Source organism: Cupressus sempervirens, chromosome 1 (genome assembly GCF_028749045.1).
Source record: "Cupressus sempervirens isolate cs-2001-9-10 chromosome 1, ASM2874904v1, whole genome shotgun sequence".
Classification (NCBI taxonomy): Eukaryota; Viridiplantae; Streptophyta; class Pinopsida; order Cupressales; family Cupressaceae; genus Cupressus; species Cupressus sempervirens.
The window spans coordinates 251687654-251714461 of record NC_143118.1 but is presented as its reverse complement, the minus strand read 5'-3'; positions in this window follow the sequence as shown (position 1 = coordinate 251714461).

Sequence of the window (26808 nt, the reverse complement as noted above, 5' to 3'; positions counted from 1 at the left end):
ATTCTCCTTACCCTTCTTGTAGGTGATCTCATAATCATACCCCATGAGTTTGCTGACCCATTTCTGTTGTGTAGGAGAGGATACCCATTGTTTCAGGAAGTATTTCAGACTTTGGTGATCGGTTCTGATGCAAAAATGACTCCCTAAGAGGTATGGCCGCCACTTCTGTACAGCATGCAAAATAGCCATCATTTCTTTTTCATAAGTAGAGAGGGCTAGATTCTTACCAGAGAGGGCTTTGCTAGTGAACGCAATAGGATGGTCATCTTGCAGGAGAACAGCACCCAATCCATTGCCGCAAGCATCACTCTCAATAGTGAAGGGTTTGGAAAAATCTGGCATCGCGAGAATAGGTGTACTGCACATAGCCTGTTTCAGTTGTTCAAATGCAGTCTCAGCAACAGGGGTCCAGGAGAAGGCATCCTTTTTTAACAGAGCTGTCAATGGTGCTGCAATTTTTCCGTAATCTTTGACAAACTTGCGGTAGTAGCCAGTCAACCCCAAAAAACCCCGAAGGCTCTTGAGAGTTTTAGGATGCGGCCAAGTTTTCATGGCATCTATTTTTGTAGGATCCACCCGCACTCCATGGTGTGCAACAATATGCCCGAGATACTCCACTTCCTCCTGGCCAAACACACATTTAGATAGTTTTGCACAGAGTTGATGATCAGAGAGAAGTTGCAAGACAAGCTCCAGATGATGGAGATGCTCAGCCCAAGTTTTGCTATATATGAGGATATCATCAAAGAAGACCAGAATGAATTTTTGGAGGTATGGTCGAAATATGTTATTCATCACTGCCTGAAATGTTGAAGGAGCATTCGTGAGGCCAAAGGGGATGACTAAAAATTCATAGTGACCATCATGTGTGCGGAAGGCAGTTTTAGGTATATCCTCCTCATTAACCCGAATTTGATGATACCCAGAACAAAGATCTAACTTGGAGAAAAAATGAGCCCCATGAAGTTCATCAAGAAGTTCATCAACAACGGGAATGGGAAACTTGTCCTTTATAGTGAGATGATTAAGTGCTCGAAAATCAATGTAGAGTCGCCATGACCCATCTTTTTTGCGAACAAGCAGAACTGGAGAAGAAAAGGAACTGGTACTAGGGCGAATAATACCTTGCTTCAGTAAGTCACGGACAAGTATCTCGATTTTGGTCTTCTGATGAAATGGGTAGCGGTAGGGCCTGATGTTGGGCGGAACACTGCCAGGAAGGAGCTGAATACGGTGGTCCTCTGGACGAGAAGGAGGTAATCCCACAGGTTCAGCAAATATACCAGAATACTTGTCCAAAATGTGTTGGAGATCGGCAGGAGTGCTAGAGACTGCTGATGGCTGCATCTGAATGGAATGGAGCTGAGCGATGACACCATGTGAATTCTTCTTAAGAAGTTTTTCCATACGGTGTGAACTGATGATGCTGAGAGACCCTGGTTGTAAGCCTTTCAAAGTGTGTTGGTGCCCCTCGGCTGAAAACTGCATCCAAAGTTCAGCAAAATCCCAGAGAATGGGGCCAAGAGTGCGTAACCATTGGGCACCCAAAACCACATCACAGCCACCTAAGGGTAAGGCAAACATGTCAGAGCGCATGTTATAATCTCCAATAGAGAGACGCACATTGTGACATTTCCCTTTACAAGGTAAAGTGCCCCCATTGGCAATCATGACTTCAAAGCTAGAGCAGGGATGGATAAAGCAATCAGCCTATTTGGCTATTCGTGGATCAATGAAGTTATGAGTGCTACCAGAATCAATGAGTATAGTAAGAGGGATCTTCTTGAAGAAACCCTGGACCCGCATGGTTTGTGGAGTAGTGACTCCTGCCAAAGCATGGACAGATATCTCTGGTGGAGCTTCTGGTGAAGGAGGTTCAGGCTGGTGAGGCTCAACCTCAGCATCCACTGTTTCCTGAGCATCTACATATTCTTCCAGTTCCGGTGGAGAATCCACATCCAAGAGATAGAGCTTTTGCTGAACACATCTATGGCCCCAAGACCATTTCTCATCACAATTATAACAAAGCCCTTTGTCTCGCCTGACTCGCATCTCTGTTTCAGACAAGTGCTTGATCGGAGTAGTTCTGGGAGCTGGTATGACTGGAGGGTTGTGAGAACCTGTATTTCTGAATGGAACAAAATTAGATTTGGAGCGTTGTAGAGCACTAATCTTGTCTTCCACTAACTTAGCCAACCCAAGGGCTTCCATCATTGTAGTAGGTCGAAACATTTTGACTTCTGAGCGAAGTGCATCCTTCAGACCACTGATAAAACAACTACGGAAAAATTCATCAGACAAGCCCTCTGTGTGATTAGCTAATTTTTCAAACTCTGTCTGGTATTCTCTTACAGTGCCTGTTTGACGCAGTTTAGTGAGTGCTCCTGTGAAATCATCAAAGGAACTAGGGCCAAAGCACTCCAAAATGAGGGTGCACAATTCTCTCCACGTTGGGCCTACATTAGCCTTGATGTACCAACGGAACCATTGAAGAGCTTCATGTTCCAAATGAAAAGATGCAAGGGGGACATTGTGGTTATCCAAAGTATTATGCAAGCTGAAATACTGCTCTACCCTATAGATCCATCCAGTCAGATCAGAACCATCGAAGCGTGGAAAATCAAGCTTTGGTCCACGGAAATTGCCAGAAGAGGACCCAGTATCTCCTGAATGGTTTCGGCTCAGGGCTGACTGCTGAAAGTTAAGACCCAGAATTTTGTCATCCAGATCTTGAAGTTTGGTTTTGAGGGATGCAATTTCCTCTTCCATGATTTTTGCTCCTGTACGCATAACAACCATAAAACAAGGTTTTTTTTTTTTTTTTTTTTTTTTTTTTTTTTTTTTTTTTTTGGAATGGGTAGAAGATGAGAAACAAAAACTTTGTTAGTTACGGCAAACTTGGATTTGGGTAAAACTCATATAGGAAATGGGTGTTCGACGGGTGGTGGGAGACTATCTGGGGACAAGGGAAAAAGAAAAATGAGGGTTTCAAGGGTAGGGAGGCGAAATGAGACGAACAGTCCAAGAGGGATAAGGGAGCAAAATGAGGAATTGAATCTTGTGGCTCAGTTTGGTGGCGATTGGATGAGAGGTGAAAAAGATAGGGCAAACCCTAAAATTAGATAAATGAGGGATTTAGGGCTTTGATATGTAAAATTTGGGGTTGGGTCGCCAAGGAAGGAAGTATGCAAAATGATATTGCAGACGTTCTGCGGAAGTATGAGCAGAAAAATTCACTCACAGACAGAACAACTGAAAAGAGTTATTGCAATAACAAGAGATTAGAAGTGAGAGGAACCTGAAGGCCACGACAGAAAAAAAATTTGATGTAATTTCCACCCAGCGAGCCCAAGAGAGTGCTCTGATACCAGATGTGAAGAACCTCCTTATAGCAATATCGTGAGAATGCTCGAAATAACAGAGTACAAAGTGATAGCAGAACTCAGAATGAATCTACTGATCGCAGGCCACTTCGAGGGGGTAACCTCCTTTGAGCAAGCTCAATACAATAAATTCGTCCGTGCCCATCAAGGGCCTCAACCTATTCTTATATACTGGGTACGATCTAGAAAAGTAATACTACCTATGCATGTGGGATAATAAAATATACTCACGGGACGACTTACAAAGCATATGTGTCCAACAACACTACTCTAATAAACAAAAGGAACACACAGGTTCCTAACATTCTATAACACTAGAGTTTGCATATTTAACTAAGTTTTCATGTAGAGAAAATAGTAGTTCACACTCTTAATTAAGCACACAGTGTCTATAACATAATTTTACATGACCCACCTATGTAGGCTTATCCTCTCACCAATGCACTAACTTCTATGCTTAATGGAGAATAATCTACACTTGGTGGGCATGTGCTTAGTTGTGAGGCTTATCATATTGCTAGCTCCTAGACATTCTAGAAGCATTCTAAAGACCTTTATATTCATGCACTCCTAGTGTGTATGTACATGCAATTACATCAATTGAATATCATATTGTTATTCTGGTCATACTTTGTTGGTCCATTCTGTGTTTGTGCTTGAGTTCATTGATGTTGGGTGATTTTTCCCTAAGGAAAATTCTTACATACATGTTGAGTGATTTAGGTTCAAAGTAAATAGAGAGTGTTGATCTATTCAAAAGTTGATTTATAACATTAGGAGCACAATGAAGGTCAAGCATCAGAGTCTTTGGATGTTGAATGAATACTTTTTGGCATAGTCAAATATAATGGCACAAACTACTATGTAAACCATTTTTGGGCTAACATAATCATATTTTATGATTATGGAAGATAATTATGGATGTATATTGTGAATCCCTATGCACTACATGCAACCAATCAAGAAAAGGGAAGCTTAAGGTGGTAATATGGATCAACCAATGTTGTTGATTCTTACATAATCCATCCCCACCAATGCTTATTTAATAAGGCCAATCCTAAAGAGTTTGTGTGCATAGAGATAAATGCTAAGTGCAGAGAGAGAATTCATGGTGGCTAAGATGGCTATTAAAAAGCTATGTAATGAAGAATAAATTTGATAAGAATAGAGTATAAAAGTGAAAAGACAAAGAAGACATATCTAATTATGAGGATCAAAGTTTAATCAGTAAAGAGAAGATCTGAAATCAAGTAGAGAGGTGCTAATAGAAGGATCATGATGTTGAATCATTCTAATAGCTGATACAAAGAAATTTCTTAACTTGGTAGTACTAATAGACTTTAAGTCTTAACAAACTTTTGTAAATCTCTTAATTAAGTGCTTTCTTTATTGTATGTTCAAATCCTCCAAGGTGAGACCTAGTAGTCTTTGTAATCCTTTAGTAGGGTAGGTCTTTTTCGAGGTAGATTATAGATTATGATCAACACATTGTAGCCATAATAGACCACACTTTATAACTAAAGTAGTGAAGATTTATGGGGGTCAACCCCACCAGAATTTTGCCTTCTCATTGGTGTATTTTTGAGTAACCAATTTACTATGTTATGTGTTATTTACTTTATGCTATGGATGTGATACATGTTATGTTTTAGTTTACATATTATGTTATGATATGGATGTTGATGATATGTTTTAGACACAAAAGTTTTAAGTGTTGATTTACTACTTGCCCCCTCAGAGCTTACTTTCTCATTGTTATTTCCAACAATTGGTATTAGATCATTGTTCTCTAGAAAGGAAAGTTTCATAGCTTTGGAGGTAAGATCTTGAAGATGGAACTCTACAAGTTGGGAAAGACTATTGAGAACCAAAAGATTAAAATACTTCCTCCCCTACATCGACTCAAGGAAGCAAGAGATGAATTACAGCATTCATTGCAGAGAACAAAGGAATTGGTTCTTCAGAAAAATGGCACTCAATACTAAGAAGAAGACACTACTAGATTTTTTGAGGATGGAAACTCAAGTCAATTTGATGTAGCAGTTACAGATATGATGGAAAAGAACAATGCCCTAAATGAAGAGGTCAAAAAGCTTAAGATAGAATAAGAAGTCCTATTAGTATTTTTATGTGAGGTGACTAAATAGAAAAAGAAGACAAATTCATGATTGAAGATGAAAAAAGAACACTGACTAACAAACTTGAAGAGAAAACATTAGATCTACAAAGGATTGCTAACATGCAACTAGATATAATGAATCAATGGATGCTTGCAAACCATGAATTGAATGGAAAAGACATTGAGATTGAAACCCTAAAATTACAAAATGGTCAATTGAGAAATGAACTAAGAGTAGAGAAAGAATTTATTGAAAGATTAAACAAACAGAGTGAAGCCATCAAACACTTTGAGAAATTGACAAGATCTCCAAGACCTAACAATGATACTATTGGATTTTGATACACCAATATTGAGAAAGGATAATCATCTAAAAGTGGTGAGCAAAGGAATAAAAAAGGTAAGAACTACAAACCTACTTGTCATAATTATGCAAAGTTGGGTCATACATCAAATGTTTACAAGAGCAAAATTGTCAACCAGAAGCCCAAACAGAATTACAAAGGATACTGGCACAATTGCAACAAACAAGGACATCAAGCAAATGAATGCAAGATTAAGACCATGAGCACTCAGAGATTTGAAGGATATTGCTATAATTGTCAAAAGTGTGGACACAAATAATATGAATGTAGGTCTAAGGCCAAGTGGACATCAAATAAGAAGACAAAGGTACAACAAAATGGAAATTCCTATGATTGGATTACAACACAAGGTACAATTTTCACTATTGTCAAGAATATCGACATGTTCTGAAGAATTTCATTAAAACACATTCATAGGAAACTATAATTGATGGTTGAGTGAAACTACAAGCTTTAGTTTTCTCAAGACTAGTCATGTCACCAAAAATTGTCTAACTAATTCAGCAGTGGTGAGTAATGGAAATAATAAAGGAAAAGAAAAGGTCAATGTTGAGAAGGTAAAGGTCCATCAAGCTAAAATGAGGTCACTTCATCCAAATGATCAAGTGATCACATCACCCTCAACTAGGAAATAAAAGGTATATGTGGGACTGATATTGGAAAAGTTATATTATACACTAGTCCCAAGAATCTAAGATCTAAAAAGAACATATATGCATGAATTAAGATGTAATGTAGTGATTAGAACATGGAGCAAATCTATGGTTTTTTTGTTCTCTATGTTGGTGCCAAGCATAGAATATTTTATTGTCGCTGATGAATAAGGAAAGGAATAGTGGTTATAGCCTAGTTAAGGAGACATGGTAGTAAGTGTCAAACTTGCAATGATGATTGAGCATGTTGAAAGTCCTATGATAGCCAAGCTTATAGGTGTGTAAGCACTGAGTATTTATTACTAAATATGAAGGGTTATATAGTCAATTTTCCACTCATTTTCACTTACTAGAGTTTATAGAGCACACAAAGATCACAAAGGTGAACTAAAAACTATTTATGAACCAAATTCAACTACTACTCGACATTGTTCATTAGATTTGAAAGGTATTTAGCTACTACTGATCTATTTTCTTTTATTTCTCATAAACCATAGGTAATCAAAATGGCAGCTAACTCTTCTAAAAATCTTAGGAAAGAAGGGAAAGAGGTTTTCAACATTTAATTGATAAGTATTGATGTTAGAAAAACCTCGTTTCGTGCTATTCCTAAAATCTCTTACAAAGGAGAACCATCTAGTGCATTATCTATGATACCATTAAATGTTCTTATGATTCAAGATGTCAGATGTTATACTGGAAAGATTAGAGAAGTAGGGGATGTGGAGATAAGAGATGCCTACAACAAACTTTTTGATAATGGAGTCCTAAGGGAAGAATATAAAATTGTTGAATGAAAATGGTTAAACAATGCCCTAGATTTTCCTCAAATATTCAAAACTGACTAGATTCAAATTGTTTTGAGTCAGATACATAATAACTACATTTGGTTGGAAGGTGGACCAATTAAGATCACTAAAAGGATTATAAACTAAGTATCAGGGTACCCTTCCCTTAATAGACCTAAGAGTATGAGAAGTGATGCAAAGGAAACCATTGAAAATAATAATGGTGTCATATGGAATAAGAGAGGGATGTCTATTGACACTATATTTGATCCCCTAATTGCCTTTGCAATGAGAGTGATAGCTCACAAGTTCTTTCAGTCTAGCTGACTGAATAGTGTTTAATGTATAGTTGTTGATTTGGGTTACAAGATAGTAAAGAGAGACCATTCATATGACCTTACCAAGTTACAACTACAATAACTATAAGAAAACTTTGAGTCCATCAAGAAAGTAAAAGGTGCATCATGCAAATTTGGTTATTTACTTATTTCCATATTATTTTATGTGTAAAAAACCTTCCCCACCTTTAGTCAAGTTGCTTCAAAGACCACCAGGTCAATTACACAAAAAATTTCAGAATTTATAGAGCATCTTGGAGATAACTTTGAGTCAATGGTGACTAGTTATTTTGAGGATTTTAAGAAATCCATGAAGCAAAGATTGAGGATTCATGTATCCTTAGTGGAAAAACATTATGATGATGTTTGTTTCCTAGTGGATGAAGACCACACATATGTGCAAGAAGAAATACCAAGGATCAGATGGTTGATACCCTTTCCATATGAGATCAATGTGGATTAAGCCTCTACAACAATTACAACTCTATTAGAAAAAGATATTCACAAGAGGTCAACCTCATTTGGAAACTGTGAGGAAGCTAAATCTAGGACCACAATAGATTTGAAGATAGTTATGTTTCTTAGAAAGAAGAACAAACTGGTAAAGAATTTGAAAGAGATATTTGGTGAAGGAGGTGAGGAGGAAGAGGAAGAAGATGATGAAGAGGAGGAATCAGGCCAAGCCCCACTTGAATTAATAGAATACCTTGGTGAAGATCAAGGTGCTAATGTAGAAGGTGTCAAGGGAGAATAATTCAAGGAAGCACCTAAAGATAAGACCAAGAAGAGGAGAGCTAAGGAGAAAATAGTGGAGAAAAAAGAGAAGCTTGTGAAGAAACCATAGCATAAGCTAGTTATACCTATAACTAGGTTAAGCACAAGGGTAGTCATTGTTAATGCTATAGAAATGACAAAGCCTAAAGGAGAGAGAGAGAGAGAGAGAGACTAATGCAATAGAGCCAAGTGAGCCTACTAATAAGACTTAAAAATATTGAGGAAAAAGAGAACACCTCATAAGAATTCAAATGAGGAGAAGACCAAGTCAGAGACTTGAGTCAATAGAAGGTGGTAAGCCACAATCCCTATTCTAATATTGATCATTTATGTGAAAATATAACTACAAATTCAAATTTATCTAGTTTCAAACATGTAGATTTTGATAAGTTAGGAAAATTTGATAATAATAATAATAAAGTAGAGTAGGAAAAATATGACATGATGGCTACACTCAAGATAACTTCTCTTTAAATTTCCAACTCATTACACAAAAGTATGTATAACAGTGTTGAGAAAAAATGGCAATATAGCTTGCAAACAGAGAGACAAATCAAGGAAATAACATTAGCCCAAGTTATGAAAGAATTAGATAAAAGGGAGATTGATAAAGCTATGGAAAATCACAAAAGTAAATTTTCCCCCAAATATAGAGCTTGCCATATCTTGAAGAAGAATATTGAAGGTGTGGTTAACAAAAGTAAAAAAAATTGGAAATCAATATATGGGTTAACCACTCTAGAAATCATAGAAAAAGGTGAGCAAAAAATGCAAAAACCTAAGAAGAATGTGGAAGGAGAGAGAGACAAGGATGAAAACCAAGTCAAGGAAGGTGGTGTGGTAGGTACTAAAGAAGTAGTAGAAGAGGCTACAACTAAAGATGAGTAGAAACATGTATAGGATGTACAAGTGGCGAGTATCAGTCCTCCACACATAGATAAAGAGAGTCAACAAGACTCAGTTGTTATTTTTAAGGATGTTTTTGATAATTCAACATAGAATGTGAATCCTTTGATTGAGGATGACTTAAACAAAATCATAAAGGACTCTACCAATGTAACAATGTTATGCACAAATCCCATATTTGTGAGAGTTGATGAATTTTAGAAGGCATAACTTGTATCTGCAAGGGAGCAACCAAAAGACACATCAAATATTCCCCCACCATCTACAAATGTGAGAGAAAAGGATTCATAGGATCTTTCACAAGATCAAGGTATAAACTAGGAATAGCAAGAGGTCACACAAATGACACCATCTAAAATGCCCACAGTTGTATTCCAGATGAAAGAGGAAGAAGCACAATATGTAGATACATCGGTGCCAAACCTATAAAGTTTACATTTACTAGCAATGGTAACAACTAAAAAGGATGGAACTAAAGTTCACATAGGTTAGGAAGCAAATAATGTACCTATACCACCACAATAGGGTGAATTATAGAAGGAAGATGTTAGAACTAAATATTTTGATTTGACTACTAAGATAGATGAATAGATTTCCATATAGATAGTGGTCACATTTCCAATTTCTACATCTCCTCTTAGCAGTCAAACTCTTTAATGACCAAGTACATAAGGAACATCATGAAAAATATCAAGGGTAAGTAACAACACACCCAAGAGTGTTGAAGCTACATCATTTGAGGATGCAAGCCTAGATGAAGTGATTGAACTCCCAAAGTCTAATTTAAACACAATCACTATTGAAGAAATTAGTATACTACAAGAAGCTCTTCAAAAGAAAAAGAGGCAAGAAATATTGAGGAGTGAATACAAGAAAAAGAAAGTCTTACATGAAATTAAAGACATATTCATTTATTCTTATACCAAAATAAGCTTATCATAGAAAAACTTGTTAGTATTATGGACAAGATAAAGGATAAAGACCTGGATTCTAATGTAAATTTTGGAATGGTCAAAAAGAAAGTTTCATACCAAGGTACTATAAAAGATATCTAGTTTTATTTCACTTAGATAGGTTGATCTAGCAACCAAGATGGAGAGTATCAAGACAGTTTTAGACAATATCTTCTCTCTGTACACTAAGTTATGTAATGTTGAATGGTTCACACAAAAGACCCACATGGCTATAAACTAAGTGTAGGGAGATCCACAACTCATAGGTAGTACTATAAAGCTATCTCCTAGTCAAATTCATATACATTTCTAGAGGCTACTATCAACTCAGAGTAGGCTTTCTAAGTTGCAAGAATAGGATGCTAATATCATATCTACTCTGATAAGTATTGAGTCAATGTTATCTCCTCACATGCAAGTGTTGCATAAGGAACTAGCCTAATAGAAACTTTGATGAAGAAAGATTCTCATCTTTCAATAGATGATAGCTCAGTTGACCTTTCTACCTAGCTATACATATAGTTTCAATCTGTAAAGGTAGCATGCAATAACTAGGATGCAACTTTGAAGATAACCATAGAGCTTGACAAGCCATTTTCGGACAAACATACAATAAGTATACAACCCAAATGACATAAATGTCAAAAAAGGGGATTATGAAATTTTGAAGGAAAATTTTTTTCAAGGAAGATATCTTCTCAACAGGAGTATTTGAGCGAGAAGAGTAAAAATAGAAACAAAGTATTTATTCAAGGGGGTAATAGAGTATAGGAGACACAACAATTTTGCAACAATTTGAAATTTTGTGTATGAACTTAGTAACAAATATATATTGTCTAACTTATGCATAATGTGAAAATTTATATGCCATGATAAAATATTTTTTCCACTTGTGTGAAAGGGGGAGATTGTCAATCTCACATTACTTTTGACAAGGTAGTGATAAAATACTTAGTCATAATCTAGCAAAATTACAATGCAAGTCGAGTGATCAGAGCATAAGTTGTCAACCAATATATGTCTCAAATTATAAATAGTTAGTGTTGAGTCACTTATGTGTCGAGAAGACTATACATGTTGATTGATTCAAGTGTTGAGTAAATAGAGTGTTAAGCTATTCAAAAGTTGAGTTATAGCATTAGGAGCATAGTGAAGACCAAGCATCAGAGCCTTTGGATGTTGAATGAGCAGTTTTTGGCATAGTTGTGTTTAATGGCATAAACTACCATGTAAACCATTTTTTGGCCGAAATAATCATATTTTATGATTATAGGAGGTATATTGTGAATCTCTATGCAGTACATGCAACCAATTAGAAAATGGAAGCTTTAGGTGGCAATATGGATCAACCCCAATTGTTGATTCTTACCTGATCCATCCCCACCAAATCTTATTTAACAAGGAAAACCATAAAGATTTTGTTTGTGTGTAAAGAGATTAATGCTAAGTGTAAAGAGAGCATTCATGGTAGTTGAGATGGCTATGATAGAGCTATGCATAAAGAATCAACTTGAGAAGAACATAGTATAGAAGTGAAAGAACAAAGAAGACATATCTAATCAAGAGGATCAAAGTTTAATCAGTAAAGATAAGATCTAAAATCAAGAAGAGAGGTTCTCACCAAAGGATCATGGCCTTAAATCATTCTAATAGGTGATACAGAGAAAATATCTTAATTGAGTATACTTAATAGGCCTTAAGTCTTAATATAATTTTTAAATATCTTAACCGAGTGCTTACTTTAGTGTAAGTTTAAATAATTTAACAAGGTGAGACCTAATAGTCTTTGTAAGCCTTTAACAAAGTAGACCTTTCATAGGGTAGATCATATATTATGATCAAACACATTGTAGCCATAACAAGTCACACTTTATAACTATAGTAGTGAAAATTTACAGGTGTCATCCCCACCCCAATTTTACCTTCTCAATGGAGGGTTTCTAGGTAGCCAATTTTTTGTGTTATGTGTTATTTACTTTATGCTATGGATGTGATGCATGTTATTTTATTTCAATTTACATGTTAATTTATGTGATGCATGTTATGTTATTTCAGTTTACATTTTAGAGGTAAAAGTTATAAGTGTTGATTCACACCCACCCTCATAGATCTTACTTTCCCATTGTTATTTCTAAGAAGATTAAGTTTTTCAAGTTGGATTTACTTCCAACTATGATCATATCTTATATAAATTATATCAAGAGTCTATATATTTTATGACAAGACAAACATTTTTTTTTATTTCAATAAATTGAAACCTTAAGATGAAACCATAAATTGTTTTATCTTGTGACAAGATGTTTGGCGATACCTTGATTGATAGGTATGTATTTGTTATGCAATGTAAATGATGTATTGTGAATATATGGCATATCTTGAGAGAATATATATTTTAAATTAATATTTTAAGATTTAATATATTGCATGGTGTGGATTTAGATTTTAAATGTGAAAAGATAATATAAATAAACTCATCCTAAGTGATACAAACCTATTTTAATATTTGGTACAAATTAAATTTTACCAATTTCATTTACTTCATCAAATGTGTTATAATCTAGTATGTGTGTAAATCCAATAGGATATGGTTACAAACACCTTATTTGTTATAAATTCTCTTTACTTCTCTTATTAAGGACCTAAAATGGTTTTAATCCTAGTTCTAATAGATTGTAAATAAGAATAGGACTATACACGCTCTTATCAATCAATGATTAACTATTTATGACTTGATGATATGTTTACATGTCTCTCTAGGTTAATATTTTTCTCATTTACTTGACAATGAATTCCTTGTCAAAGAGAGTTGATGTATGCTTGGTACTAAGAAATTAAGATTATATTAGGTAAAAGTTCATATTGCTTTCTCTTATGCTATCACTTATTGAAAATAAGATTCATAGTCACCAAATCCATCCCCATTTTTTTCATTCATGATTATTTTGAGTCAATATTATCCTCAAGAATCAAGTTCCAACACTAATTATGAATCTACTTATAATGTATCTAATTCTAAATGAATGTGTTTGCCTCCTCTTGAGAGGTGTGTGTGTGTGTGTGTGTTTCCAAGTTTTAGTCTTACCCTTAAAAGCTTAAATTTATTCATATGACTGTGAGTCTATGTCTAAGTATCCTTTAGGTTACTTGCCTCTCATCTTCCTTTAGTCCCTTTCTTTATTTTTGTTCCAAATCTCCCTTGCATTAGATTTACCTGATCATTCTAAGAAAATTTCCTATTTTTTCTGATGTGCAGAGGGTATAGGTGATCTTGGCATGGTTGGGATGTGTTTTGGCATCTTCCCAATGAGAAATAAGTTATTCAAGTTTCATAATCAATTATATTTCTTCAACATCCTTTCTCCTATGAGTTCTGAGAAATCAAACTAGTTTTCCTAATTGGTGAACTTAATCAAGTGCATATCTAAAAGACGAAGCCATGAAAGTAATCTAGAATGTGTTTATATGATTATATCAAAATGGAAAGATCCACGAAGCTATGGATCTAGGTTATGAAGAATCTCATTCATGTTGGAGAGGTAGATGCTACCTTTAGAAGGAAAAGAGTGGATCTATGAGTTTTTGGTTGTACACTAATGGAAGTGAAGGTGTTTTGTTCTACTTATGAGGCCACAATAATTTGTGAGATATTAAAAGCTTTAAATACAAGAATTAAAAGCATGATTTTGAAATAATTGTTGCAAGCTCTTGATCAGTGAGGCATTCTTGAGACCTATCTTTAAGGACAAATGATTGAGGTTAAGAGTAAAGTGTTGTTAGTTGTACTCCTATCTAAGAAATGTTTCTAAGAAAAGGGTTTTCCATCCCAAAGTATTGAAAAACATTACTTATCTAAAGGTTTGGGGTATAGAAACACAACTGACTTTAAAGTAAAAATATTGTTCGAAGATGCTTGAAAGATACCTCCAAAAAATTAAGTAGTGTAAATTTAACCTTGATACCAAATAAACACAAAGTTTAATGCTTAAGGGGAAAAGTGAAAGAATGAACTATGCAAGCTAACAAAGGATTACTCCCCATGTTGTGATTTTGAATAGAAGGAAAGTTCTGATGCAGGAGCATCCAGAGGTATAAGGGCAATCCTGTGTCACCCAAAAAAATATATTTAGACTTAGTTTCTGTTTCATGTGTTTTCATTTTTGGATACCTATTTGGGTCAAATAAAGGTTCCAACTCTCACAGTTCCACTATCAGTGAGCTACAAAATCCCAAAAAAATAGGAGCATGTAATTGGGCCATCATTTTGGTAAACTAGAAGGTGTGAATTGGCCAAATGAATGTAATTATGATTTAGAGCATTCCAAAAAAAGAATCAGGTCAAAAGGCCCCACGGTTTGAAAGTTATTGCTGTTTTTTGAGTTTTGGAGACCTCCTAAGAATGCTTCAAAGTCAGGTTAGGGGCATTAAATGACCTCAAAAAGGGCTGAAAAATGGGGGATGAGCAAAGCTTTTCCATAGAGCTATAGAGCACTTCGAGAGCTTTTCAAAAATGTAAATGGTTCGTCAATCAGAGCTACGGTTCAAAAGTTATGCCTCCCGGAAGTTTGGTTACTATTTCTGGATTCTTCTAGATTTGCACCGACTTCTAACGCAACTTTTAGAACCTTCTATTTGGTCGGTGGATGCCTACTAGCACTTTCTAGAATGTACTCCTAGTCCTTAACCCTCCGAGGTCTATTTAAGGAGATTTCTGGCATTGTAAAAGGCAGTTCGGAGTGGAGTTTGAGAGGAGGTACTGAAAGGAGAAATTATCTCCAGATTTATGCTATTGTAAGCCCTTAGGGCATGTTTTGAAGTTGATTTTCTCTGTATTGTTTGTACTAGCTTATTTTCTTAGTTAGTATAATTTCCCCTTTTCCATTGTGTCCATTCTTTTCTTGGGTTGTGTCCCCATCAAGTGGTATTAGAGCTGGTTTTCCTGAGTGTGTAGACAGAATGCCGACTGTGAGGCAGTTTGCACCAGGACTGTGTGGTTGTGGGTTTGAGTTAAGAAGATGCCTCCATGAAGAGAGCGTGGTGGAAGGGCTAGAGCTATTAATCTTGAGGAGGTTAGAGCCCTCCAAAGTCAGGTACAAGCATTGCAAGAGGAGCTCCATAGAGGAGCAAATGTTGCCGTAGGTGACGACAGTGAGGATGACAATGAAGAAGAAGTAATGGAACCAGAAGGGGAATTTGACAGGGAAGTTCTGAATCATGCAGAGGAAAGGCTTTTTAGGGCCATTACTAAGTTTGGGAAAAGACCTACAATTGAAGTGGGTGTATTTTCAGGAAATCTGAAACCAGATGAGTTGATCGATTGGATCAATGAACTGGAAGAATACTTTGAGTATGAGGATATCAGGGACCTAGATAGGGTTAAGTTTGCAAAGGCCAAACTGAAAGGCCATGCCAAAATCTGGTGGCAAGAGGTTCAATTGGAAAGAAATAGAAGAGGAAAGGAGAAGATCACAAGATGGGATCGCATGGTGGAAAAATTGAAGAAGCGGTTCATTCCTGTGGACTATGAGCTTGATTTGTTTAAGAAGATGTATGTGTTAAAGCAAGCAGAAAGATTAGTCCAAGAATATATAGAGGAATTTTACCGACTCTTGATTAGAGCGGGACATGCAGAAGCAAATAAGGAGAAGGTTTCTCGTTATATCAATGGGTTGCGACCTAGCATCGAGGAGGAATTAAGTCTGGTAAGAATGACCAGCATTGAAGAGGCATACCAGTTTTCCCTACGAGTTGAAGAGAAGCTGAATAAAAGGTTTGAAGGAAGACAAAGAGGGAGTGGTCAAGGAGGAAGGGGAAGCGGTAGATCATCTAGAGACTGCAATGAAACCCAAAAGGAAAATGAAGATGTGGGTACTAGCAGGAACCAAAGGAATGAGGGTTTCAATTGCTCCCATGATCAAGACTTTAGAAATCAGAGAGGAAGAGATAAAGGACGTGGACAAGGAAGAGGCAGCTTCTGTGGTACCTATTTCCATTGCAATAAAGAAGGTCATCGTGCCTTTGAATGTCCTCAACAACAAGGAAGGGCAGATAGGAGAGCTGAGGGCCAAGCTAGGGTTGCTCATGTAGATGAGGATGCACAATCATCACATTCAGAGGATGTAGAAAGAGGAGAGACCTTGGTAAATGAAAGAGTCCTACTAAGTGGTGAGATTGAACCAGAACAACAAAGGAGTCTATTCTGTACCAGATGCAAGTGTGAGGATAAATGTTGTGACGTGATCATTGATGGTGGTAGCACTGATAACTTGTTATCAAAAGAGATGGTCTCTAAGCTGAAGCTCAAGAGGGAGAAACATCCCCGGCCCTATTGGATTGCTTGGGTAAAAGATGATCATAAGGTCCTAGTAAGTGAAGAATGTTTAGTGAAATTCAAAATTAGGAGTTACCATGATGAAGTTCTCTATGATGTTATTTCAATGGATGTTTGCCATCTATTGTTGGGTAGACCATGGCAGTTTGATAGACATGCAGTACATGATGGACATGCAAACACATACTCTCTGATAAAGGATGGAGTTTTCCATAAATTGAAGCCCATGAAAAAGGAAGGTGAAAAGGTATGTACCAGTGCTAGGATTTGTCTTGTTGATGAAAGGAAGTTTTTAGATGGCATGAAACATCAGCATATGTGCTATGCTTTGATTCCTAGGAATGATAAAGAAGGTAGAAGTGAAATACCATTTGAAGTTTCAAATTTACTAGGGAATTTGGAGATATTATCTCTGATAATGTTCTAGATGGATTGTGACCAGTAAGGCAAATCAGTCATCAGATAGATCTGATTCCAGGAGCTAGTTTTCCTAACAAGGCTGCTCACAAGATGACTCCTACTAAAATAGAGGAGCTAAATAGATAGGTTTAGGAGCTGTTGAGGAAGGGCTTGATTCGAGAGAGCCTAAGTCCATGTGTAGTACCTACAGTACTCGCACCAAAGAAGGATGGAGAGTGGAGGATGTGTATAGATTCTTGAGCTATAAATAGGATAACCATCAAGTACCAATTTCCTTTGCCAAGGATGGATGATCTTATAGACTGCTTGAGTGCAGCTCAGTACTTCACAAAGATAGATCTGAAGAGTGGTTATCACCAGATACGGATTTGAGAAGGAGATGAGTGGAAAACAGCCTTCAAGACCAAGGAGGGTCTTTATGAGTGGTTAGTCATGCCCTTTGGATTAACAAACACCCCGAGCACCTTCATGTGGCTCATGAGTGGGGTACTTAAGAAGTTCTTGGAAAAAAAATTTATTGTCTATTTAGATGATATTTTAATTTTTAGCAAGACTTTGGAAGAACATTTACTGCATATTCGTAGTGTCCTTGAAAGGCTAAGGGAAGAGAAACTGTAAATTAATCTGAAGAAGTGTACCTTTGCGAAAAGGGAGTTAGTCTATTTGGGGTTTGTTATATCATCCGAAGGTCTCAAAATGGATCGAGAGAAGGTAAAAGCCATCTTGGAATGGCTTACTCCAAGGTCTGCTACTAAGGTAAGATCATTTCATGGTCTGGCTAGTTTCTACAGAAAGTTTATTAAGAATTTCAGTGGCATATGTGTACCCCTACCTGATACAATAAGAGGGGATAGAAAAGAGTTCAAATGGATTGCAGCAGCTGCGAGAAGTTTTGAATTGCTGAAGAAGAAGGTGACAGAACAGCCTGTGTTGGCACTTCCAAATTTTAGAAAAGTGTTCCAGGTGGATTGTGATGCTAGTGGTAGTGCTATTGGGGTTGTATTAAGTGAAGAAGGTAAGCCTATTGCATATTTTAGTGAAAAATTGAATGATGCAAAGAAGAAGTATTATGTTTATGATCAAGAGTTCTATGCAATAGTTCAGGTCTTAAAGAAATAGAGGCATTATTTATTGCCAAAGGAATTTTTTTTGTATACTGATCATCACGCATTACAGTACCTAAATAGCCAAGGTAAATTGAATCAGAGGCATATGAAGTGGGTAGAGTTCTTGCAGAGCTATACATTTGTGTTGAAGCATAGAAGTGGAAAATCTAACAGGGTTGCAGATGCACTAAGTAGGAGACAGTTGTTGCTTACAACAATGCAGGTTGAAGTAGTTGGGTTTGATGAACTCAAGAATTTGTACCCTGAGGATACTGATTTTGCTGAAGCCTGGAAAGCTTGTAAAGAACCTGTTGCTATAGATAGAACCAAGTGGTTAGACTGTTTGATTCAGGATGGTATGTTGTTCAAAGGTAGTCAATTGTGCATTCCAAGGAGTTCCATGAGGGAAAATCTGATTAAGGAGAAACACAGTGGGGGGTTGGCAGGACATTTTGGTCGAGATAAGACCATTGCCATTCTTAGAGAACATTATTTTTGGCCTCAAATTTCACAGGATGTGAAGAAGTTTGTACAGAGTTTCCAGGTTTTTCAAGTTGCCAAGGGATTTAGTCACAATACTGGCCTATATCAACCATTGCCTGTTCCATCAAGGCCATGGGAGGAGATAAGTATGGATTTTTTTCTTGGATTTCCGAGGACACAAAGGGGTAATGACTCAGTATTTGTGGTGGTTGATAGGTTCTCCAAAATGGCACATTTCATTCCATGCCACAAAACTCATGATGTTATCAATATTGCAGACTTGTTTTTCAAAGAGGTGGTAAGACTACATGGTCTTCCAAGGAGTATAGTTTCTAACAGAGATACAAAATTTGTGGGGTATTTCTGGAGGACATTGTGGAAAAAGTTGAGAAAAAACTTGAAATTTAGTTCCATGCATCACCCACAAACTGATGGCCAAACAGAAGTGGTAAACAGAAGTCTGGGCAATTTGCTGAGATGTTTAGTTGGGGATAAGCCCCAAGGGATGGGATTTGATTCTACCACAAGCAGAGTTTTCTTACAATAACTCTATAAATAGGAGTATTGGAAAATCACCATTTCAAATTGTATATGGGAATAGTCCAAGGACTGCACCAGAATTGAGGAAGATAGAACAAGGGGAGAGGACAAGTGCTGAAGCTGAGGAATTTTCTGAACATATCAAGCGTCTACATAAGGAGGTTCAAGCACACATTACCAAGATGAATCAAGAGTATAAATCTAGGGCTGATCAAAGAAGAAGACATAAGGAATTCCAAGTAGGGGATCTAGTCATGATGCACTTACGAAAAGAAAGATTTTCGGTCGGTACTTACAACAAGCTAAAAATGAAGAAATTTGGCCCCTGCAAAATTTTGAAGAAACATGACTCAGGAAATGCATATGAGGTGGAGCTACTAGATGGTATTCACATTTCTCCCAATTTCAACATTGCAGATTTAACAGAGTATCATGATGATGGTGCAGATGAGGAGCTGGTGTTAGAGCCATGTCCAATTCTTGTTTCTAAGAAGGAGGAGATAGAAGACATTCTACATCATCATGTGGGTAGGAGTACCAAAAATAGGTAGTAAGAAGAGTATTTGGTCAAATGGAAAGGACGACCGATCAAGGACTCGACTTGGATTTTAGCAGCTGAGGTTTCCCATTTGGGATTTCCTCTACCATTCATAAAGTGATAGGGTCACTTTTCAATCTACCCTGGGTTTCTGATGTAGGAGCATCCAGAGGTATAAGGGCAATCTTGTGTCACCCAAAAAAATATACTTAGACTTAGTTTATGTTTCATGTGTTTTCATTTTTGGATACCCATTTGGGTCAAACAAAGGTTCCAACTCTCACAGTTCCACTATCAGTGAGCTAGAAAATCTCAAAAAAATAGGAGCATGTAATTAGGCCATCATTTTGGTAAACTAGAAGGTGTGATTTGGCCAAATGAATGTAATTATTATTTAGAGCATTCCAAAAAAAGAATCAGGTCAAAAGGCCCCACGGTTTGAAATTTATTGCAATTTTTCAAGTTTTGGAGACCTCCTAAGAATGCTTCAAAGTTAGGTTAGGGGCATTAAATGACCTTGAAAAGGACCAAAAAATGGGGGATGAGTGAAGCTTGTCCATAGGGCTATAGAGCACTTTGAGAGCTTTTCAAAAATGTAAACGGTTCGTCAATCGGACCTACAGTTCAAAAGTTATGCCTCCCGAAAGTTTCGTTACCATTTCTGGATTCTTCTAGATTTACACTGACTTCTAATGCAGCTTCTGGATCTTTCTATTTGGTTGGTGGATTCCTACTAGCACTTTCTAGAATGTGCTCCTAGTCCTTAACCCTCTGGGGTCTATTTAAGGAGATTCCTGGCATTGTAAAAGGCAGTTCGGAGTGGAGTTTGAGAGGAGGTACTGAAAGGAGAAATTATCTCCAGATTTATGCTATTGTAAGCCCTTAGGGCATGTTTTGAAGTTTATTTTCTCTGTACTATTTGTACTAGCTTATTTTCTTAGTTAATATAATTTCCCCTTTTTTGTTGTGTCCATTCTATTCTTGGGTTGTGTCCCCATCAAGTTCATTTGTGGAAAAGCTAAGTTTCTCATTCTCCCCTACATAACTTAAAGACTTGTTGTGTTAATTGATTTTTAGTAATAATATTTTACTCTAAGTAAAGTAATAGAGCTTGTAGAAATTTTAGTTTTGATGTGCAAGATAATGGAAACTTCAAATGGTCATTGATCATGGAATTAAATGCAAATCATGTCATTATAATCATTGGCCAAACTTAATTTCCTTTGTGTGGTGCCAACATTCTAATTCCTATACCTATTTCATCAGAATTGTTTGTAATTGATTTCTTAAAGTGTATTAAAATAGCTATTTATCAAGAACTCTATTCTATGCAATTATAGTGAATGGTAATCAAGGCTGCTAATTATGATAGTTTAATAGACCTAGAGAGTGAATTAAAAGAGATAACAGACACATCTTTCAAATTCTATGATTTGGGTGATCTTCATAGAAGACTTAATTCTCAACCCATTCACCTAATAATTCAAAAGCTTAAAGAGAGTGGACTAGTTGAGGTAGGTATTTTTCCAATGGTTGAACATGCTCCTGAGCTTGTGAGGGAATGTATCAAGAGATACAACTCAAAAATAAAGTAGATTTCATTTCCTGACCAATCTATCCTCATCTCGATCAACAAGGCACTGATGCAGTTCATTTTTGGATTCATGTGAAGGAGTAATATTATGATGTTGATTTCAGATCTCCCACACCTATGTTCAATGAGATGGAGACCTTCTGATTGGAAGATATATAGAGGACATGGTTCTAAACTACTTGCTCAAAGAAGAGAAAAATGTTAAAGACCCTTTTTAGCACAAATTTGAAAAGAGAATAGTGGACATGTCTATCATTCTCCTTAGACCAAAAGAGAAAGAGGAGATTTTGGAGTTCATTGAGCACCATTTCTTCTTAGTACAAAATATATGTGTTGAGGATATGCAGATCAACTAGGCACAGATTATCTACGATGAACTCACCTCATGGTTGAATCTGGCTAGAGGATTTAAGCAATTTTACATGTCTACATATATGACCTATACCTTGGCAACTCACTACTTGTGGCCTAACCTCTGTAGCATCCAAAACTATGATGAGCACACCAAAGTATATGAGTTCTATCCACATCTCTAGTTGCAAAGACATTTTGAGGAGTATGTGGCTATGAATCATGTCTTTACAATGAGGCTATGTTGGGAATTGCACGGATGCCCTGAAAGAAGATTTTCACTAGAAGAAATTTCAGCCATCAACTAATTTGGATACTCATTCATCCAATTTTTTAGTTTCTCTTATTTGTGAATAGGACCTTATGATAGCTTTCCTAAGAGGCTTCCAAGGTATCCAAAATACAAGGTGGTTCTAGTTTAACTATATTGATAGAACCTTAAAGTGAACACCTTGTTTTCTAATATTAAGAAGAGAGTCATGATTTCTTTCCCTATAGTGGTTGGATTGTATTCATGTTGTTCTAGATCTAATGCTCAAAATCTAGAGAAGAGGTTTGAGAGAAAAATTAAATTGGTAGGTTTTGAGGTACACAGGACTCAATATGATCCAATCAACTTTGTAAGGGATCACTTGAATTTAGGATATGCCGACAAGCATGTTCTAGATATTGAAGACTTCTAGTCTAGGTGTCTCAATGAGTACCAAACCCAGGAGAATTTTTGGTCATGGTTAACAATTAATGAGATTAAATTGTATAACAATTCTCTCAATGTTTTTGACCTTGTAGATGATGGAACCTACATGCATACCACATCCTACGAGAAGATCAAAGGTACTGTAATTTTTTCTACCCCACATGTAGGTCCCATCATAGACACTATGGAGGTTATTTTGAAGGGAATAATCAAAAGAACTAATAAGTGGGTGAAGTGGACCTAAGTGAGGAAAAAGAGGATTAGGAGCACTAGTTCTACAGGTGGAGTATTTGTTGGAGTTGTCAAGTCAACCATAGAAATGACCACCATGGCTACTACTTCAACATGCACAGGCCCATTATAGTTTATTTGTCAAGGTGGAGACTAGCCTCTAGAGAAAAATGTACCAATCACTCCTACCTATGGAGGTGGCTCTCTTTCAAATACCAAGAAAGTTGGGGAGAAAGAGGATGACAAGGATAAAAGGAAAGAACAAGAAAAATTAGTGGCCAAACCATCTTCCCCTATTCAAAGCATCAATTTGGATGGCAACACAAACCCCATGGATGTCTAGGAACAAGATGCATCTCAACAAGGGGATCCCTTAGCTCTTTTAGTGACTAAGGTCATTACCTTCCCTATTTCTTCATAAAGAAAACCAACTCCCTTAATTTTGAGGAAGCTATTCAATCCCCTTGTCTTGCAATCAGCTATCAATATGTTCTCTATAGAGTCATGGCTTAAAGAGACCATTGATAGGAAGAAGAGGATATATGAAGAAGTATCTCTATTGAAGGACTTGATCACACAAGTCACCTCTTCTCAACCATCCCAGAAGACAAAGAAGTAGAAGACAATTGTTACACTAGCTACTAATTTGATAACTAGCCATATGCTTGTAGATATTTTTTAGCCATAAAAGGAAGCTAAATTTCATTAGCTTTCCAAAGATGACTTCCAAATCAGGATAGTGGATCTTGGTATCCATGTTCATGACTCCATGGTGAACATGTGGAAGTCCACCAACAAGAAAATTAAAAATAAGTTAGAAGAGCTTAGAGCAAAAAAGGAAATCTTGAAGGCCTCGAATAGAGAATTGGTGGAGTACATAACATCTACACTCAGGAGCACCTACATGAAGTCAATTTGATCCAAATGTAGAGGAGAATAAAAATATACTTCTAAAGATGCAAAAAGAAAGGCAATTCGAGCAGGTTGGCTAAGCATGGGTAGATTAGATGAATGATCAACATCCCCCATTAGTTGAAAACTTGGGAAGCCTAGTGTTGTATTCTCACAAGCTCAGGGAGGTAGCTTCAAATCATTAGACCACCATATAAAAGGTAGTAGAAAAATTGATAGAGAAATTGGCTCTTTTGAAAGAAGTTATTGACATGAAGACTAATGTTGACATTACTCATGGGATCCTAAAGATGCGAAAGGAGTCATTACATCACTAGAAAAAATCCTTAAGAGTTTTTTATAGAAATCTCTACGAGGTCTACAAATGAGCTCAAGGATGTACATGACCTACTGCTAAAGGTCATTGAGAAGTTATTTCAATATTTGAAGATACTACACACAGATTCCTTTGTGTCCACTAATGGTAAGCTTGTGGACGTTGAGAGGATGTAATCAAAGTTCTTGGAATTTTTCAATGAAGCCATTAACCAACTCAACTTCCAAATTTCCAAGATCTAGTAACTCTCAACTGTAGGCACAATAATAAATAGAGAATTGGAGAAGTTGCAGTGAAGGGTTGCCAAAATAGATGAATTGATTGAGATACATGACTACTAGATGTTTGACCTAACAACATCATTGTTCCAGATGTCAAAGAACTAGAAAAAGTAACTAATGCCATGAAAGCCTATAGAGCCAAAGTAGTTACTCCTAAGAAGACATGATGTTCTGGTGCTTTTCCAAAAACCTATCATTCTCTCTCTTCTCTTTCCTTTTGTAGCCATTCATGGAAATTTGTTAGTCTCTATAATGGAAAATGATTCATGGTTGTCCTATTTTAGTTTTATTTTATTTAAAGACTCTCTATAAAGAAATCATCTAGTGCAACTGGCCATTTTGAGAAGGCCTATAAATGTAACCTTTTGAGAAGTTAATAAGATCAAAAAAATTACTCTTGGGAAAACCCCTATAGCTAGGACTATTGCATCTGACTCTGAGTCTACTTCTAGTTTTTCTATTCATTTAGTTTCAGATAGTATATGGAATGAGTGTTCTATTGTTGAGAATTGAATGAATGTAAATGAATTTAGTTTTGTTTCCTTCATTCAACAGATTGTATGTCTAATTATCTTTAGCATAAGCATCTGTTTTTATCTTTCTACTGCATGCCATAATTTTTATGTTTAGTGTTTTTTTTGCATAAGAAGGTCAAAAATTGGTGGATGGACTAGCTGAGGGATAGATAATTTGGATATTGTTAAAACATCAACTAATCATGTAATCCAAGAATTACCTTTTTTTTCATGTCTTCCTTTCATGCTATTGTCATAGTTGGTCATGCCTATTTCCATTTACTGCATTTAGGTCAAAACAAATTATGTTATGAGTTGGTCCCCCTTTCAATTGCCTGATTTTCTTAAAGTGTTGTGCAACTTTTTTTTGCCCCTTATGCTCTCTAGTTAAGAGCATACCCCCAAAACCCAAAAAATAAAAGAAATCATTATGTATCTTGCATTCAAAAGGGAGTTGTACCTTTCAATTTAGGGGTCCTCGATAGATTACTACATTGACTCATTCTATTGTTAACTTCTTTGTTCTCCACAAGTCATTGGGCAAGTTAAGAGTCAAGTTATGAGCCCAAAAGGTAAGGAGACAAAGTATTAACCAACAGAATGTAGGTATATATGATTTTTTTAATTTAATCCATACACTCTACCAAAGTGTAAATCATAGGAGAATTGTAGGATTTGTGTCTCTTAACAGAATACTTATATTATTTCATTAAGAATTTTTCTTTATTAAATTTTCAAGGTAAGAAAGATAGAGGATATTTAACATTTAATTTAATACCTATCCTTGAATGCTTGATTATATTCTTCTTCATATCATTTTTTTGTTTTCTATAGAAGATATTGTTTCTTAATTTGTGTTATTTTTAAAAGTGTCATAATGTACTACTATGATTATCCTCTAATGAATCATCATGGATTGATGATGAGTGCCTTATTAATATATTCAATGTCCAAGACTGTTGGAGGGATAGGGTGGATGAATCAGTAAGCCAGTAACCTCAATCTTTAACTGCAGCTTCACAAAATTAGATAACTAATATAAAGTATAATATCTATTCATTCATCAATTAATTACATGTTAATTTTTAAAATTATCCATAACATAACTAATAAAATCATCCACACAAGTAATAGAATAAAACCAATATTTTTATCATGGAAACCCTTGGTCAAAGGGAAAAATCATGGTAGGATTTAATATCTACAAGTATTTTTTACTCTTCTAAATTACACCCTATTAAATTTTTGGCCCTATTAGGAGCTTACAATGATTCCCAAAGAGAAGAGCATGTTAGGATTCATGCAATTAATGGATTTACCTAAAAACTATTAAAATCTTTACCTTATTAGGACTAACCTTATGAAAGGATTGTCTAACTAAGATTAATGAGATTCCCTATAAAAGGAATTAACTTCAAATCATGCTTGTTGTTAGAAGTGGCCTTGTTAGAGGATTCTAACATGATAATTTTTTAGGATTAACCAAGAGGTGTACTCTATGAAATAGATGATACAGGGGTATCTAAGGTTCTTGGCAATCTTGCATCATTTGTTTCTTATTTTATTATTATTTTTCATGTTTACCTTTCTCAATGATCATGTATGTAGTTATTTGATCTTGTATCCCATCTTGTGTGATCATGCTAGCTTAACAAATATCTATTCTAGATTTTTCTCCTATGATCATGTGTTATTTGGATTGTATAGTGATGAGCATTTTGTATTTTTCTCTAATGTAGTGTATTCACCATTGGCATTTTGTTTGATAATTAGATCATGGCACTTAAATTGGTCATTAAATTTTGTAAAATAGAGTGTGATTATTTCATGTGGTAATTTGAGATTCTTTGTGATGATTCTTCGAACATGTGTAGACCTATATTTAAGATAAAACTTTCTTATGTGTTCCTAGTCCTTACCATCAATCTTATCCTCAAGTTCATCCTATGATCCATAATATATTTCCTAATTATGAAGAAGTGTAAATCTTTTGGATTGGCATATTTTCAAAAGGACTAAATAAGTAATACATTTGATATTGTTGGTGTAAATAAGTATTTACTATTTACATTTACTTAAGTTTACTTAGGTTAATGCATTATTTTATTATTTATTTAGTTGAGACACTTAGGAGTTTGTGTACTCTCATAGAAGTACGCAACTCTAATTATGCACATGGTGTCTACAACACAGGAGTTTGCATCATTCATTGAGTTG